Raw genomic sequence first — 19,421 nt, forward strand, 5'->3', positions numbered from 1 at the left:
ATACACATAATGTAAAACATAGCTTCATGTCAGGCTGTGTACACACTGAATGGTGCACACCAACAGGTATCACAACCCACAAAGGGGGAGACACCACTGATAATGGGAAGTACTGCACTACTACCCTGTTGAGTCTGGTTGGAAAGGCCATGAACCTTGATCAACTTAGATGACAGTAAGGTTGACTTCACACTGCATATCATAACCTTGCCAGGTCATAGGACATCATCCCCCATACTGTGTTCCACCTACACTCAGTATGCTAGATGTATATTCCTATGTCAAAGGAGTGTTTTGCAACGGGACTGCTGGCAGAACCAATACTACAGAAAGTGTCTGAATAATACATGCACATCACACCAGTGCCAGCTACAGTAAAACAGGGTTAATTCATTGTACTCCCCCTCATTGTAGTCTATACCACACAGACTAACAGAAGGCATCTGCCTATTGAAGTATGCAAATGACTATGACCTAGGAGCAATAGCTGACTCAAGAATGTTGTGAACAACATACAGAAGGGGCTTTGTGGGTGAGGTGTGTGACATATGGGCACAATCTGACAGCTACATATTGCATTGTCACCCCTATGTTAATAACCCTGTACCCATGAACTATCACCTAGGCAGCGGTCAACATAATGGACACTGTTTGTAAAGGATGCAGCTGGGAAATTGTCTTTCCTGTGATAGTTATGTCACCACACCTGTCAGGTAGTCATATGTGACAACCCTAATCATGGCAGGGTGCCATCCATGGATATAGAGATCATTGTCCAGCAATACTCAACATTCAAGTGACCCATATCAGATCATGTATTTCCTTTAAGGGGTATTGGCCATGTTTAGATGGCCTACACCAGCCTTCCCAATCCCTATCTCCACTATGTAGCATGATGCCTACCCTGAATAAAGCCATGTCCAACCCCAGTGATGTTGGACATGCTACACGTACACGATCCTGATCTCAAGCATATACTTCATGGACATCCACCTTCCTAGTACTAGGATAAACACAAGCTGGACAGATCCTTGTCCCATACACTTTACATACTCCTGCCATACTATGCATTCCTGTCCAGCAAAGCTGCACATTGCCCCCCTCTCAGACATGGTGTGATGACCGCATGGTAAATGTATCATTAACCCTGTGGATCAGTTATGTGGCACTGCTTCACCTGGCCCCAGAAACCTGCCTGTTGGCTACAACTAGGTAACCGTTCATCCTAGATTCATACATGGCCCAGGGCATATAGCCTACTAGTTGACTTTGTACATGCTATAGTTGATATCCATCCCTGCAAATACCATCTGGCTAGCCAGTGTCCCATGTGTATCACATGTGCAACACTGGTGATACATGGCAAGATGTTGAACTGCTGTACAGTGCCATGCAGATGTATATGGCAAAACACATACATGTAAAACTTTCCATGAGCAAGTCTGCAGGGTCACAGGTTATGTCCGTTAAGGCAGTGTAAGTCTTTATATGTGACATATACACAGCATCAAGGTCGACTGCATTAATGTGGTCACATCCAGCCATGTGCTGATAGGTAAGAACACCAGTACAGGCAAACAGAAATGCCCACATCAAGACAGCATCCACATGGAGTATGAGCAATATAATCAGGTGACACACACATATATGGTGATAATATCCAATCACCATTGAGTGTCAAATGTGTGTGACACAAACATGTCAGTGGTGTCATTGTCATGTAGATTTGCAAAGACAACTATTTAATCATAATAAATGTGATACACATGTATGTTCAGCTATAGCTCTGTATGTCTCTGTGAGTTATTGTGACCTGTCTCCATCATTACGTCTTTCAGGTATGCTGCGTGCAAGGCTAGCACCTTATACCTGTTTGGAGAATGAGGCCCTCATCCCATACCTACATGACAATCATGATGTCCTGTTCAGCCATGTGCCACAGGATGCACAGCAGTGGGATGCTCTGTGGCAGGAACTTCGCTGGAGGGATAATGATGTGGGTGTCCACAACCGCACATAACAGCAGGGGCACAGACACTGTACAGACCTCATTAGACAGGCGAAACAGCATGCAAATGCAATTGCCAGGGAACAAGGTCAACAGGTTGTGGGCCACCAACCCAGCCCCCACTTACACGTACCGAGAAGCTACTGGCCAACCTGGGGACACCTGCAGAACAACATCCACAAGCCTAAGCCGATATCGTGGAGGTGGGTGTCTCTCAACCACAGAACCTGGAGTTGCCTGGTAAGTCACTACTGCACCTATAACAGCTATATTCCATATAGTTACATGTGTCACTGTACAATATGTAATGTAACATCATATGCAAGGCATGTATACCCACATGCCGCATACTACAGTATGCTACTCTGTGTATGCACACATGTGCATACTCCATAGTATAGTCTATTGTACTGGCATATGTGTTAACATGCACATTGCACCCTGTAGCTATCATACAGGCATGGATAATGATCATACTGCTGTGTTACTCCTATTTAGGTACCTCTGGTGTTCCGCTGCGACAGCAGCCCATTGCAGATGAGACTGCTATTATTTATCAGGCATGTTAATGCACAGATCTATCTGCCATGTGGCCATTTACCACATGTACACATAGTGTATGGTCCTGTCACAATATACAGGTTGGACCTGCAATGCATCACAATGGCTACCCATGTGCAATACCTGTAAACTATGTGAAACACCAACATGAAACCTCACAAACTGTTATTTCCAGATGTGTGGACAACTGTACATACAATGGTGGAGGTGATGTTCACTGTAGGGACATGTACTACAGATCAGAACTACATGTGTGGGGAATACAAACAGTACTACACAGTGAGGTGGAGTATGGCCAGCCCACAGGATTCACCGGTGTGGATCATACCCCTGCTATGAATGTCACACAATGTGATGTGCTATCTGACATGTCCATGACATTTAGTGGGCTGGCTGCAACACTGCCTAACTATCCTGAAAAACATATCCTACATACCAAACATACCAGCCTTGGTCTGCATAACCCTGTCATCAGTGGAGCATATGACATCTATGGGTGTATGTCATATGGGACAACACAGACATGTGAAATAGACACCCATCACAATCATTTGGCCAACACATGTACACACATGGCCATGGAGGATGGCCAGAGACATGAAGCAACACACACAGTAGATGTGATGTGCTTGTGTGTAACCCTGTCATACATTGGCTCCACATGGTCCAACTATGACCTTTGTGTAATGGTTATATTGCAGATGTGGAACACTAGACATCCTACAGGCCTGTGCACATCTTGTGTAGGCGTGACATCAATTCACCACATAAGATGTGCTGAACATTTTGAGTGTGTCACGACATGACAGCAGTTACCTGTTCAGTATCCACATACATCCACAGACAACCACATTAGCCCACAGATACAGTACATTCCCCTTGCTGGTGTCGGACATCAATATCATCCTTACTCCTCATGTGTGTGTGTGTTTGTGGGACATAGTGTACCGACGAGTTTGCCATGTCTGGCCATAGTTGCCAGGCAGCAGCAATATGGTTGCAGATGTGCAGGGGTGTCATCCGTGTACTCTTCAGTGACCTGTGTCACACATTCCAAATCATGGTTTAGTGTGTATACACCTCAGTGACGTGGGTCACATTCCACAGTATATATGTATTGTATCTGAATACAGTTATGGCTATGAACTGTGTCTGTAACTCACACTGTATAACAATAGAGACACCTCATGATTCCCTGCAATGGCCATGCACATCAGCTAAATGTGCAGTATATCTGCAGGGTGGACAGACAACACTGCATTGGGACACCATTGCCCCACTGTATATTTGACAGGACACCATTGTGTTAAACATGTATGCATGTCATTGCACACATCAGCAGATCACATGTCATACTACATGTGATTGTCAAGGTCATATGCCACACATCAGGCAGGTGTACTGTTAACCTGTGCTGGTCTACATGGTGTAACACAGGGATGTATGCTAACTACTACTTTGATTGTGTAATTTGCATGCCTTTTGCTGTGATACATGCATGTTGTTGTGTGCAACCCAGGGATGTATGATAACTACCACTATTATTGTCTGAGCTGCATGCCGTCTGCCGTATCACATGCATGTTGCATGCCTTCAGTCATATCACATGCATGTTGGGTGCCATAGCGTGTGTCTGTGTGTGTGTCTATGTCTATTGTATAGATTGTAATGTACAGTTCTTGTCTGCCCCTCACAGGTGATGTAGGTGCATTCCCTCCTGTGGTCCATCTGATGTTAGTGTCCCCACAGGCTCTAGCAGTGATGATAAACATATGATTGAGGCACAGGCAGGGTTATCAGGGGCTGAATCTGTGCCATTGGTTGCAATTCCACCTATATCCCCCTCATCCCTGCATATAGTTCTCATGCCTACACATACCCCATCACCAGTGGCCATAGAGGAAGGACAGTTGGCATGTGGTAGCTTGGAACAGGAAAGTGTGGGGGCTATGGAATGTGTGCCTGCACACCATGGTGTCAGCCAACTGACTAGTGATACCCCACACAGGCACATGTCCAGTGCTGCTCATAGGAGGACCTCTGGCCAACATGCCCCTGCAAGACAGAGTGCAGCAGCTGGTGTCACCAGATGCATGCTTCAGGCTGTAATGGGGGCACAGGCATGTGCTGAATGGCACAACAGAGAAGATCAGAGGCTTCAGAGAGCTGCTGTCAGTTCTTTAAACAACAACATCCAGGCAATGGTAAATGCTCAACAGCAGATTACTGAAGCTTTGGATAGACGATTGGGTGATATGGTTGGAGTCCTTGCCCATGGCATGACAATCTGCGAGTGTGAGCTGTCAGTGTTGGAACATCTGGTAGGAGTGAGGCATCGGGCATGTGGATGTAGGCTTGCTACATCACCTGTTTCAGGTCTACATGAACGAGTTACCTCACATGCTTGCTCCCATAGTGGTGGTAGCAGCAGCAGTGCAGCTAGTGCTGTGCTGTCCACACCACAACACAGCAGGCCATGTGCTCGTGGCCCTGGATGGTTCCAACAGGGACACGGCTCCAGTGGACATGTCATCAGACAGTACCCAATCTGTACCTCTGCCTGGTAGTGCCCGTGCAACCTCTGGCAGGCACAGGTCACTTGGCCATGGCCGGACACAGTGAACTATAAAACCTGGCCTGTACAGTCCACAGCTGTCAATAATAACCCTGTGTAGGCCAGACACATGCCAGAACTGTGTGCATACATACACGCTCACATCCGAAACATATGTAGGGCACAGCAACATGCACATGCATAACATCCACACACTCCCCAATTAGATCAAAGGCCCTAACCCACACACACATGATGTCATCCAATGGTGCAGCCTAGGCCTCTGGCAAACATTATCACCCTGTGCATATGATGATGCCTGTGCTGCATCCCTGTCATCCACACCATCGATGTAGGGGCATGCCCATATGGTTTGATGCACAGGGTGAACAGACTAGGAAGATAAGTGTAGATTACAATTGTTGTGTACTGTTGACAGGCAGCAGACATACCATGTAGTACAGGTTTACAATGCATTTCGTACTGTTAACACTATGTGTCTTGTGTAACAACAGTAACTGCATGTTGGTCATGATGTTCTGCTTTCCTCCTTCAGGTCTTATTGCATGTGCCGGTGGATGTCAGTGTTTGCATTTAGTGTCCCATATGTAAATGTGGACTACTCACAGGTATGTATGAAAATAGCAGCATGCACCTTGTAGCTTCCACATCACAGTTAGAATGTCCCACATTCCAAACACGTCTAGTGATCCAAGAGCATGATGGGTGTGTATTAAGCTACTGTGGCTACAGACGTGATATCCATACTGTGTGACATCACAGGTACAATTATATGGAATGGTGAGGTAAGAGAGCAGTCTAGCTGATGACAAGGGTAGAGGCCAGTGGGAAGTGTGATGTCTCATTGGGACAGGAATACACGTTCCCATGACAGGATGCAAACACACAACTGCACCCACACACTCAGGTATTGACACACATGTATTCAGTGACACAGTAACACACCCACACACTCACGGATTCACTGACACAGTAACACACACTCACAAACACAGTTGCTAGTATTGAGGTGAGGACACCTGCCTATGTGCAAATCATCATTACAGTACTGTGCACCTATATGACACACCACAGAGAATACACATGTACAGGTAGTCAGTATGGCCTAAGATCGGGGACATCAACACGGATAGTAGATTGCATTGCCTGGATAGTGGACGGGGTCTTATCAGTTCACTATAGTAACATACATCCTCACTGCAGGGACCACACAGCTATGCATACACACACACGCACACACGCATGCACACACACACACACACACACACACACACACACACACACACTGTGGCATTCATTATTGAATACACCTATGTCATGCACATACAGATACCTCACATGTGTGAGATACACACCCCTGCCTATTTCCTGCTTTCTACATTGCAGTCTGTACAGATGTCTACAACAGTGTACAAGAGAGTGAGTAACAATTGAGATGCATTCCCCACCATACGTGACATATATGGATGCCTTGCAACCACACATGCCAGTACTGTGAATCAAACACCTGCCTATCTCATGATATGTATGACAGACTTACAGCAGTATTGCATGCGTTACAAAGTGTACTGATGCTTCCTTTGGCAACTGTGCTGATATATGCACATGGGAGGTCTTAACTGTTACAGGTGTCAAGTGATTTACCTTCGGTGTCACCCTGACCGCTGTCTATGTTGTGTGTGTTGCCCTTCAATTAACAAAACCATTGCTTAGCAGTTACACAGGTTATTGTAGGACCACTTGTGACACACCTGTGAGCTGTCCTCAGCAAACATCCATCTGCAAAGATGCCCCACCACTTAGTTATGTCCACACATCTGTCCATACCTGAGGTACATCTTTCTGTACTTTCAGCATACCACCATATACAGTTGGCAATGCTGAGGCTGCATTGCAACTGCATGATGTACTAAGACACACGTCACCTGCATTCATCAGCAACTGCACATGCATGGTATCTGAACGCACACCACTACATGTACATGTGTGTAGGTCCTACAATCTTGTCATTTGGGCATGTTTGTAGGCATTGCAATTGGTGGACATGTGTAATGACATACATGACACGTGGACTGATGCATGATATGATAGGTGTAATGGGTAACCAGTACAGAGGGAATGTTGCCTCTGTCAACATTGATATTACACCTTATGTACTGTTAGCATTCAGCAGCCATGGACCTACATTCCATGTGCATGTGTGTAATGGCTGCAGCCACCTGTCTGCACAAAGGACAACAGCAGCTATGCTATTTACATATATGTTGTATGTGTGTGGCATGTACATATCCAGGGCAGGTACATGTATGTCATATCCAAACATGAGTGTGTTTGCTGGTGTACAGCAACAGTCATCTGTTAATGCTGTAAATAACTGAGGGCCCCTGGTATGTGTACAGCTGACCTGGTTACAGACAGTGGTATCATTGCATTGCATAACACATGATGCAACTGTGTCAGTACATGGGTACTCTGCACAGTTGATGTAGAGCTTGGTACAGTCCACTGGTCAATGGTCACATGGTGGTGTACTGTTATATGTCCTACCACATGTATAGATGTGTGTTTGTGGTCCAAGGGCATGGTGGTGTCTGAGGGTTACATCCTAGAATGCAGCTTTTGACACTGTGTCCTGCACCTGACTCATCTGTGATGCCTTTTGTGGGAGTACTGGTCAGTACATGTGAGTGGCCTTTATGTTAGCATTCAGCAGCCATGGACCTACATTCCATGTGCATGTGTGTAATGGCTGCAGCCACCTGTCTGCACAAAGGACAACAGCAGCTATGCTATTTACATATATGTTGTATGTGTGTGGCATGTACATATCCAGGGCAGGTACATGTATGATCACTCCCCACACTGGCATGTGTGTCAATAAGTCATAAGACATGCAACACATAGTTCTCAAAGTCAGTGTGCTAAACAGTCACAGCCCTTAAGGCCAAACACAATGCCAGACACACTTGTTATAGGTGACTCTATAGTCAGACACACTGACGTCCCACTCACCAGACTGAACAAGGAAAAGATCACAGTAAGCTGCCTGTCAGGCGCTAGAATCTGCCACATAACACAAGCACTCAGGTCACTCCACAGCAAGTACAAGTATGACTCAGTCATTGTCCTTGCTGGTGTGAACGACCCGAGACGTACCTCCCTGGACTACATGAAAAGAGACATAGAGGAGCTCTCAGATTATGTAGCCCAGGCTGGTATGACCCTGACCCTGAGCAGTATCCTACCCTCACCAAGAATGATGCCACAATACAGAGACAAAATGATCAGCTTTAATAATTGGCTTAATTACTGGTGTCATTCTAAGGATCCAATGTCTGTCTGCCTGGGATGACATGCTTGACAAGCCATGCTGCTTCGCAAGGGGCTTGCACCTGTCACCCTGGGCTTCGGATATTTGCAAAGGCTCTTGCCACCCCATAGTGCCTTTTTAGGCAAGGCTCAAATGATAAACCTACCGCCCTAGAAAACAAAAATGGAGAAAACTAAGGGTAATACTGCTCAATGCCAGAAGTCTAAACCTCAAGATGCATGCCCTCGAAGCCCTCCTCAGTATGGAGAACATTGATGTCTGTGCTGTGACTGAAACCTGGTTCAAGGCTCCTGAGAGCACCCCAGCACTATCAGGTTATACCTCATATCATGCGTTCCGGCCCCAAAATCCGGACTGAACCACAAAAGGAGGGAGTATCCATATTCATAAAGGCTACCCACACCTCCAGGTTAGTGGCAACATGAAGCATCGGAGACCATCCAGGTGCAATTAACCATAGGTAAAACTGCCCTACAGTTTGTAACATGCTACAGACCACCTTCTCAAACTCAGGAAACCCACACAGCCTTCCTGAAGACACTGGAGAGTATGAATGTCTCCAAACACCATCATATTGGGTGACTTCAACTACCCAAACATAGACTGGGAACATTACTCAAGCCCCAACACCCTAGCCCAAAGGTTCCTTGAGTTCATAAACTCAAATGCTATGGAACAACTAGTCACCATTCCCACAAGAGGAGAAAATATACTAGACCTGATCATCACAAACATGGGGACAAAATGCTCCACACCGGAAGTATATCCCTCATTGGTGAGATCAGACCATAAATTAATCTCACTGGAGATCCACATCCCCCCCCCCCCCCAGCAAAAAAGACCACAGTGAAGAACTTCTCAAAAGCAAACTTCACACTTCTTAAGACTGGAGTGGTATCCTTCAAGGCCCCTGAGCCAGTGGAAACCACAACCCACGCTGCTGAAACCCTTACAAATTCCTTCTACGAGCACCTCCAGGAATGTATGGATCAAGCAATCCCTAATAAAATCAAGACCCTTTACAGCAAAGGCAGGCACCGGTCTGGTGGACCCCAGCCATAAACAAACTCTACAACAAGAGGAGAAAGCTACTACATGACAGAGCAAAATCCTAAAGGGAAGGCATCTCTGATCAATACTAGCAAAAACTACGATCACTCATAAAATCATCCAAGGCCAACTTTGAGAGAAAATCGCTAATGACACAAAAGACAATCATAAAGCCTTCTTTAGCTATGTTAGAAACCTGGGTGGAAACTCCCAGATATGCTCAGAATTAGTCCAAAATGATAAAAAAATCACTGAACCCTCAGACATTGCCAACATACTGGCAGACAGGTTCAGTGCAAATTTCTCCCCTCCCTCCCCCAAAAGGAGAAATATCTATCCCACCAGAGTCTAGCCTCCCAAACATCTCAGATGCCCAGGTGAGAGCTACTCTCTCTAAAGCAAAAAACACAGCATTAATGGGACCGGACGGTGTCCCCGGCTGTGTGCTACATGAACTCAATGAGGAACTAAACCCACACATAAGGCTGCTGTTTAATCTTAGCCTTACTACAGGATACGTACCCAAATAATGGCGTACGGCAACTGTGGTCCCACTCCACAAAGGCGGTGCTTCTACGGACCCTGGAAATTACCGCCCCATAAGCTTGACGAGCCTTGTCTGCAAAGCTATGGAGAGGATCATAATGGAACTCATAAATAAAGACATTGGGGACCTACAGACACTGGATCCTACCCAATTTGGCTTTGTCAAGGGCAGATCCTGCCTCTTGAACTTGGTCGACTTTTTCAAAACAGTCACTAAGGCCATTGATGAGGGTAAGGCAGTTCACACAGCCTACCTTTACCTAGCAAAAGCGTTCGACACAATACCCCACTCGGGCATCATAGAAAAGCTCACCAGCTTAGATGTAAACCCATATGTCACAAGATGGGTTGCAAACTGGCTCAAGGACAGAACACACAGGGTTAGAGTTGCTGGTGCCATGTCAGACTCTAAGCCGGTCATGAGCGGTGTCCCACAGGGCCCCCTCTTGTTCGGCATTTATTTTTCTGAAGTGCAGGCAAACATAGGGAGATTGTGGCTGACAAAATTTGCAGATGACTGCAAACTGGGCACCATAATTGACACTCCATCAGACACAGACATCCTCCAGAGAGGTCTCATAGAAATGGATAACTGGTGCCAGAGCCATGGCCTTAAGCTAAATGCCAAAAAATGTATAGTCATACCCTTTGGGAAAAACAAGGTAACCCCTAATTACCACATAGGTGGTAATCCATTAAACACGAAGAAGTTATCAGGGACCTGGGGACCCAAGTTGACAGTAACCTCTCTTTTGACACTCACATTGCCAAAGTGGTTAGGAAGACCTTCTACATTGCCCACCTGATCATGAAGGATTCACATCCAGATCAGGAGAGGTCATTGTACCCTGTACTCTTCACTTATCAGACCAATGATTGAGTACAACACCCCATTCGAATGTACCTTACCCGACACCTGCAGCAGTTGGAAAGACCCCAAAAGTTCCTCACCAAAAGGATAAAGGGGCTCAAACATATGTCATACGATGCCCGACTGAAGAAACTCCCGCTCTATTCAGTCACATACCGTCTGCTCAGAGGTGATCTGTGCCTGACATACAAGGCCATGTCCAACCCGGAATTAATGGTCATGCTCCACCTCAAAAAATCCAAATCCACCAGAGCCACGAGAGCAAGAGACTTAAACCTCAACACGGATATAAATAGGACGTGCTGGAGGGACAGATTCATCACCCAGAGACTCCCTACACTATGGAACAGAATCCCAGTCCATGTGAGGCAGAGCCCCTCACTGACTCTGTTCAAGAGAAATCTTGACGAGTGGATGGGAGATCATAGGTTTACCCCGGGAAACATCTCTGTATCACTGCTGGACAGAGGCTCAGCAAACTAATGGGTATAGTATTCTCATCCTAAGGGGTGGTGAAAGCCACACACACTCTGGCTAGGCTTATAAATGCCCTAGGGCAGATAGCCTAGTATGAACCTATGAACCTATGAACCTATGTATGTGGGGACACCTGGAGCAGTCCGTACCTGTGTTATGGCCCGCATGTCTGGTTCTGAGGTATATGGTGGTGCTATTGTGCACTACAGAGCCTTCAGCCAGGTGTTCCTCACTGCACAGATGTCAGTACTCCCCATTGTTGGATCTACAGTGAGCAGCTGTGATTACGGACGCTACCCATCTAGCACTGGTTAGCATAAGCATACAATGCAGCTGTCCTCTGGGTGTCAGGGTGTTATCCTGTGTTTAGGACATTTGCCTTGGAATGGCACTATATGGGTGAATGTGACTTAGGTATTATCTCCACTCCCTTGAATCATGGATGCATGTGATATGTGCCAAAGGCCTGTCTACTTTCAGTCATGTCATCCCAGAATGACAAACACTAGACAACCTCGTAATTACAGCAGGACATTGGCTCATTGTATTGGTCAAGCAGTTGGCACTCCTAGCAAGACATCGCTGTGAGTGGTAGTATTGTGTTTGGTATAGAATGGTGCATCTAAGGTGGCGGACAGCAGCAGATGTTGTGTATAAGACTGGTGTCAGATATATGTAGTGCAGTGTTCCTGCTAACAATGACAACTACTAACACCGGTGTCCATTACAATGTGTTCTTTACGTCTAACTGTAATAGCATGGCCACTGTAGCCTTCCGTGTTTAGAATCAGAGTGCATCCCAGACAGCCCTGTGCTACTGAGTGTATGAGCATGCCCAGTATAACCTTGTGTAGATGGACACATAGTGCATTCTGAACAGCCCTGTGCTACTAAGTGTGTGAGCATGCCCAGTGACACCTTGTGTCAGTTATGTGTCTCTATGTGTATGAGCATGGCTATTGTAACCCTGTATAGTGATAGTAGTCATCCATTCCACAGATGGGCATACTCCAGGTCAGGATGGATTCCTACTTTAAACACACAGGTTCACAGGTATGTACATCTTAACTGCCAGCATCCCTTTTGATGTCCGCATTCCTAGAAAGTCATAATGACAACCTTGCAATGTGTAGTCTGTGTGGCGTGACTCATAACTATGTAGTATTGTAATAGGGATCTGTAGATAGGCAGGTGTTCTGTTCCCACCATTGGCATGTGTGTGTGTTTGTCTCCATCTGCCTGAGGACTGAATGATGCTTTCAGACTCCTCACACTCCATACAATTCCTGTACCCACCTTTAGCAAGGCTGATGATGTCACCCACCTAGAAATACACCTCTCAGAGTACTGTGACCCAGTAATCTCAGTAGCACGTTCTATAACTGCGTAATGCTATAGTGTGATAAAGTAGTTCAGTCGGTGTTCTAATAGCAGACTTGCCGTGTGTGTGTGTGTGTGTGTGTGTGTGTGTGTGTGTGTGTGTGTGTGTGTGTGTGTGTGTGTGTGTGTCCATCTGCCTGAGGACTGAATAATGCTTTTAGACTGCTCACACTCCATACAATTCCTATACCCACCTTTGGCAAGGCTGATGATGTCACCCACCTAGAAATACACCTCTGGGAGTGCTGTGACCCAGTAATCTCGGTAGCGTGTTCTGTAACTGTGTAATGCTGTAGCATGATAAAGTAGTTAGGTCGGTGTTCTAATCCTAGACTTGCCAAGTGTGTGTGTGTGTGTGTGTGTGTGTGTGTGTGTGTGTGTGTGTGTGTGTTTGTCTCTGTCTGCCTGAGGCCTGAATAATGCTTTTAGACTGCTTACACTCCATACAATTCCTATACCTACCTTTGGCAAGGCTGATGATGTCACCCGCCTGGAAATACACCTCTGGGAGTGTTGTGAGCCAGTAATCTCGATAGCGTGTTCTGTAACTGCATAATGTTGTAGTGTTATAAAGTAGTTAGGTCAGTGTTCTAATCACAGACTTGCCAAGTATGTGTGTGTGTGTTTGTCCCTGTCTGCCTGAGGACTGAATAATGCTTTTATACTGCTCACACTCCATACAATTCCTATACCCACCTTTGGCAAGGCTGATGATATCATCCACCTGGAAATACACCTCTGGAAGTGCTGTGACCTAGTAATCTCAGTAGCACATTCTGTAACTGTGTAATGCTATAGGGTGATAAAGTAGTTAGGTCGGTGTTCTAATAGCAAACTTGCCAAGTGTGTGTGTGTGTGTGTGTGTGTGTGTGTGTGTGTGTGTGTTTGTGTGTGTGTCCCCATCTGACTGAGGACTGAATAATGCTTTTGACAATTCACACTCCATACAATTCTTATACCCACCTTTGGCAAGGCTGATGATGTCACCCACCTAGAAATAAACCTCTGGGAGTGCTATGACCCAGTAATCTCGGTAGCACATTCTATAACTGTGTAATGCTGTAGTGTGATAAAGTAGATTGGTTGGTGTTCGAATCCCAGACTTGCCAAGTGTGTATGTGTCTGCCTGTGTGAGACAAGTACAGTGCTTTGTAGAGTATGCATTCTCTGTACAAATCACATGACAACCTTTGTCAATCCTGCTGTTGTCACCCACCTAGGTATACACCTGTAGGTGTGCTGTAACCCAGTATTCACCATAGCGTGTGCCCTTAAAGCATATTGCTGCAGTGTGATACGGGAGGTAGGGGTTCGTATACAGGACATGGCAAGTGTGTGCATTTAGCTTTCACTGGCTGTGAGTGTCTAACCACTGGACATGTTGGGAAGCAGATTTTCTAGTTTTCCTATATGGTGCCCATCTTATAACACATTGGCCACCTCATGAGGAGTACAGCTGACAGCCACAGGACTGTGTTGGCAAGCCATACCCCTACATCTGGCAAAAGACCTGGTGAACAAAGTATGCAACCCTACTAGTACCCGGTATATGTCCTGCACCCATGTGCCATACACAAACACACTTGCCTAGGATATCCCACTATGTTGCTAGTACCATGCGCATTGATGACAGATAGTAGGCATGGTGTGAATGCAGTGGGCTGCAGAGGACATGGCACCCTGTACAGCAGTACAATAGACACATATTTGCGGACATTGTGCCTTCACTATGTTCCCCACTGGATGCCTGCAACATATGTGATGCCATCAAATGTGATCCACAAAGGCCATACAATGCCATACACATGCCCTGTATGGACCAATGCCACTGACACCAGGGAATACCTGTATCATATGATCAATGCAGGTGCAGGGTCGACCTGCTCACTATAAGCAGGTTTTGCCACACCAGGCCAGTAGTGGCATATCGGGGGATAACAGTCTGTGTACACAACATTTGCCTGCCAAACCAGGCACACCTGTACATGTCACTGTACAGTACTGTGGGACATGCACATCCCAGGCAATGTCCATGTGAAGGACTATCAAACACAGACATGGCATGCATTGCAAAGCTATGGCCATACACATTGGCAACCAGGATGTCAGGGCAGATTATGCAGTACCCATCTGTGTGGGACATTGCAGACACTACACCCCTGTACCACACTGCACATCATTGTCAGGTGATTCGATGCCAAGGATTACCCCTCACCCAGCCTTGTACAGCCATCTTGCACAGCCAACCACTACACACCCATGAAGCAATGCATACATGCATGTCAGTACTGGCACCTTGTGTCTGTGTGTGGGTTATGATGCTCCCAACTGCAGTCACTCCCAGTATAACCCTCATTGACATACCAAAAGATGTCAGATACTTTCACATGCCCTAGCCCATAGAACCTCCAGATATCCCCTGTTGTGCATGTAGTCCTGTGCATTACTGCAGTGTGGCAAACTAAGTAGTTAGGTTGTGTATTTGTGGCCCTGGCAAAGACTGTCAATGTGAGTCCATTAGAGAGTGTGGTTGTGGTGACTATGGCATCCATTCATGTGGACAGCCATGTGTGCCACACCTAATGTATGTCTACTATATCTCTGCTGCAGATGTCTCTCACCTACACACATATATGTTCTTACAGCACAGCAACATGTCGGCTTTGTGGCACATGTAGTAACATCATGCAAATGTAATAGTAAGGACTAGTCAGTCAGGGGTTTGACCCCTGTACTGTTAGGTGTGTGGCAGACGATGCTTAGGGTTAAGTCTCCAAGCCCTTCTCTGGTGTACTTTGCCTGTCCCACCCACACACTCTTTGGTGGATGTGGAGGTGTACACCTGCTCAGCAGCAGCATGTGTATTGTAAGTGATGGACATGATCAGGTGATGGCTTCTGCACCTATTGCAGTCCTCCTCTAGCTGATTGCATGTGGAACAGCTGTGATGGTGTTCCCATAGCCATTCGCATGATAAACACAGTACACTATCTAGGAAAAACATGTTGGTATTTGGCCATGACAGTCGCTGTGAGTGGTACCTGGATGTGGTGTTCTGAAACAGCATCACAGATGATATCTGGATGTACCTCAAACATCATTCACAGTGGGAAATAGCCTAATGACAGGAGGGTGATGTGCCACACATGACTACAGCATGTAAGTGTAGCTATGCTGCATTGAGACTATTGCCTGTTTAACATGTTGTTTGTGGTAATGGCTATTCTGCATGTTTTAATACAGACATGACAGTACTCTATTCATGAAGGACCCCCATCTGTAGGGCCATCTGTGAACTGGTCAGTGTGTGGAACCATTTGTTTCCTGTGTTACACACTGAACACACATCTGTGCACAGCAGGAGCATAGTGTGAGGATTGCAGACAGTACATGATGATAGGGATGTGTTACTGCCATCGCATCCGTGACTGGACATATGTCACATGAAACAGTGGTAAGACAGAGTTCCCAGTGACAAGCCAATAATGGGCAACTGTTCATAGCTGCAGTCACACGTCTGCTACACATTGTACAGATGGAATGCAGTATATATGCATGTGTTGTGCTCCCCCTTCAGATGTATACCATCTGTTGTGTTGGGTTGATGGTGATATCTATACATACAGTTGTAGATAATCCTGTATGCTGCGATCTATCACTAAGCCATATGTGGGTTTAAACTGCAACACCATAGGCTGAATGGGTTGGGAGGCCCCGCCAGAACCTCCTGTCCCAGTTCAGCTGACCATGGCACCGGGCACCAGCACATCTGGGGCCCAGCCTTGGACATCAACCTCTGTTGGCTCTGCATCAACTTTTGGTGGTACCACCACTGAGAATGGGGCATATCCCCCCTAGGAGCAGGACCAGACAGGTACATGTCTGCTGTTGTGCGGTCCTGGACGTGTTGTGTTGGGGGCTCACTAAGGGGTTCCGAAGCCAGATATACAAGCTCAATGGTGGAGTGTCACATTTACAAGGTGATGCTGCCCCTCCTGGACAGCCCCCAGCACTGCCTCCTTTGCAGCTGTTTAGGTACAGTGGCGGCTGCCCATGGCTGGGGACCTCCGTCCCACTGTTCCCATGGGCTTGTGAATGCTGAACACCCATCCCCATATGAGGTGTATCCCCCCACATGTGTCATATACCGACCCTGTATGCTGGCTTGTCTGTGATCCTACCCTACCTATCCTCCATAGCCATACCTACTCTCCTTCCCCCACATCCGACTCTCACCATAAAAAACATAAGGCCAACCGGCTCCTAGGACAACATCTGCCCTATACATAGCTGTCCATTTCACACACGTGTCCACTGGACACATGTAACCCTTGTAATATGCATCTCAACATACTCCTGTTATCCTCACCCTTGTCCCTCAGGTGCACGATCCTAGTAGGCACATCACTCCTAAATGGTCCAGGTACATGTGATGAGGATGACCCCATTGTACACACAACACTACCGGTCTCTCTATGGTTACCCCATTTACCTTTATCATGATGATGATGTTGCACACAGCACCTTGCAAGAGTACTGTTCACACATAATGATTGGACAGGTACTGTTGTGTTAATATATGTTACATGCACAGAGTGATGTATACAGCCAATGTACAACTGTTTGCGTGTATGAATGACACATGTCTGTCTGAGAGAGTCTTGAGATTCCATAGAACAACACCACTACATAATACAGGTGTCGCTGGTGTTTCCCGTTTCATTCGTTTGTAATGCTTTGTTGCCACATGATATGTTCCTGATATATCTCTATATATGTATGCACCTATATGCTGGACATAAACACTCAATATATACATCTACATGATGGGATACATTCCTATACTGTTGAATGACTGCACTGTATGATATGTTTGTGATACTGTCCATTATCTGTATATCTGCCATGGCATATTGGTAAATCACATTAGCTGTGTGTGCAGGGTCCTGGTTCCGAGCCTTGCAGAGGACGTTTATTTGGTTGCAGGGCAGAACAAGGCCATTGGATATGGAGGGAGTAAGGCACATTAAAGCAGTTGTGAGTGGGTGTGTGTGGGTTTGCGTGGTGTTTAGCAATGCTATCCTTTGGTTACAGCTTCTTATACTCGGTTAGCCTCTACATTGTTTTACCAATGCAATACTCACATACTGGTAGCCAAACAGGCTTATACCCACTCACTCCCGCACCTGCAAATGCACCAACATTGGTGCTTGCATCTGACACTCATCCCTGGGTGGGAGTGAGGACCAAAATATTACCTTGTGATGCCTATTACATCAGATTACATGCCTACAGTATCGGGAATGGCTGTCCATTAGGCGACGGCATGCCGTTCGACTGTATGGAATCGGCGGCCTGTCCAGTGATTTATTCATATTGCTTGTGTGTTCCTCTTACAATCTGCTCCTGTCTGGCTGATACATGGGAACCGAGAATCTTCAATACAGACAAGTAATTGGGTTTTGGGGCCCACATCTGTCTGCTGAGTCATGCTACCGCATACCTATTATAGGGTTGCCAACTTTTCAATTGCCCAAGGTGGGACTTTTATGTAGAAACGTCAGATTTTGCAGGGCAAAACATACCCACAGCCAGTACAAAGGAAAGAACTTCACTTGTAGCATTATATTTGCTTATTCTGTTTCTTATAACATTTAGGTATTTCAGGTACAAAATAATTGTTTTATGCAACTACTACAGACAATATAGGAAATCTTTGTCCTAAAATCTCAGGACATTTGCCATATTTTCAATTATTTTGCAGGACTCAACTACCAAAAGGGGATTGTCCCTCACAAAGGTGGACAGGTGGTACACTAACCTATTATTCTATCATCTTTCTAAGGTAGTCAGCAGAATATGCGCTTTCTGTCACTAGCAGACCTCTCATACAAATGGGGAAGAATGAACACTGAATCAGTGACACTGCATAGCAACATCAGGGATGCATTCAGAAGTTTGGTGCTATTAACCTGACACATTGACAGACCCAGAGCATATGTATTCATACACATTGTCTGAGGTACATACTGTTTATGACTTTTACATGTTGTCATTACGTGTATTCCACCACCTTTACTCCTAATATCACTAGTTCTAGGAGGGTTTAGGTGGGACAGAGTTAGATTCTGAGTCATAATCATGGACGTCCTTGGTAATTAGGGACAGTTCAATGGTACGGTCCCTATGTGTTCCCCCAATGGTTTACAGACTATCCAGTGGATGTGCTATTAGGGTTTGGGAGGTATGGGCATCTGCTATGCCCACATCGGAATATTACTTACATCTACGGGGGGTCCTAATACGGCTCTGCCAGCCAACACCTGCACACTCAGGCTCATAATTGCATACCCATAGTTCCCCTACCTGCCACTCCTCTACAGCACTCATCCTCACTGTGGGCGCAGGTGGGGTATAAACACACCACTACACACTGCCCACTATCCCCGTGTCAGGACACTTGTACATTGTGTCAACCCATGTGTTATCAGGCTTGCACAACCTACTAGTTCGTGTACATCTACAGCCTGGTCAGAGAAATCATTACAGGACCTGGCTCAGATCATTACTTTTTGGTGTCCCACAAGGGACATCGATGTCTATGTTTCAAGTGTAGACCTTG

The sequence above is a fragment of the Protopterus annectens genome, chromosome 5.part0 (assembly GCF_019279795.1).
Source record: "Protopterus annectens isolate FY-2018-M chromosome 5.part0, PAN1.0, whole genome shotgun sequence".
Lineage (NCBI taxonomy): Eukaryota > Metazoa > Chordata > Ceratodontiformes > Protopteridae > Protopterus > Protopterus annectens.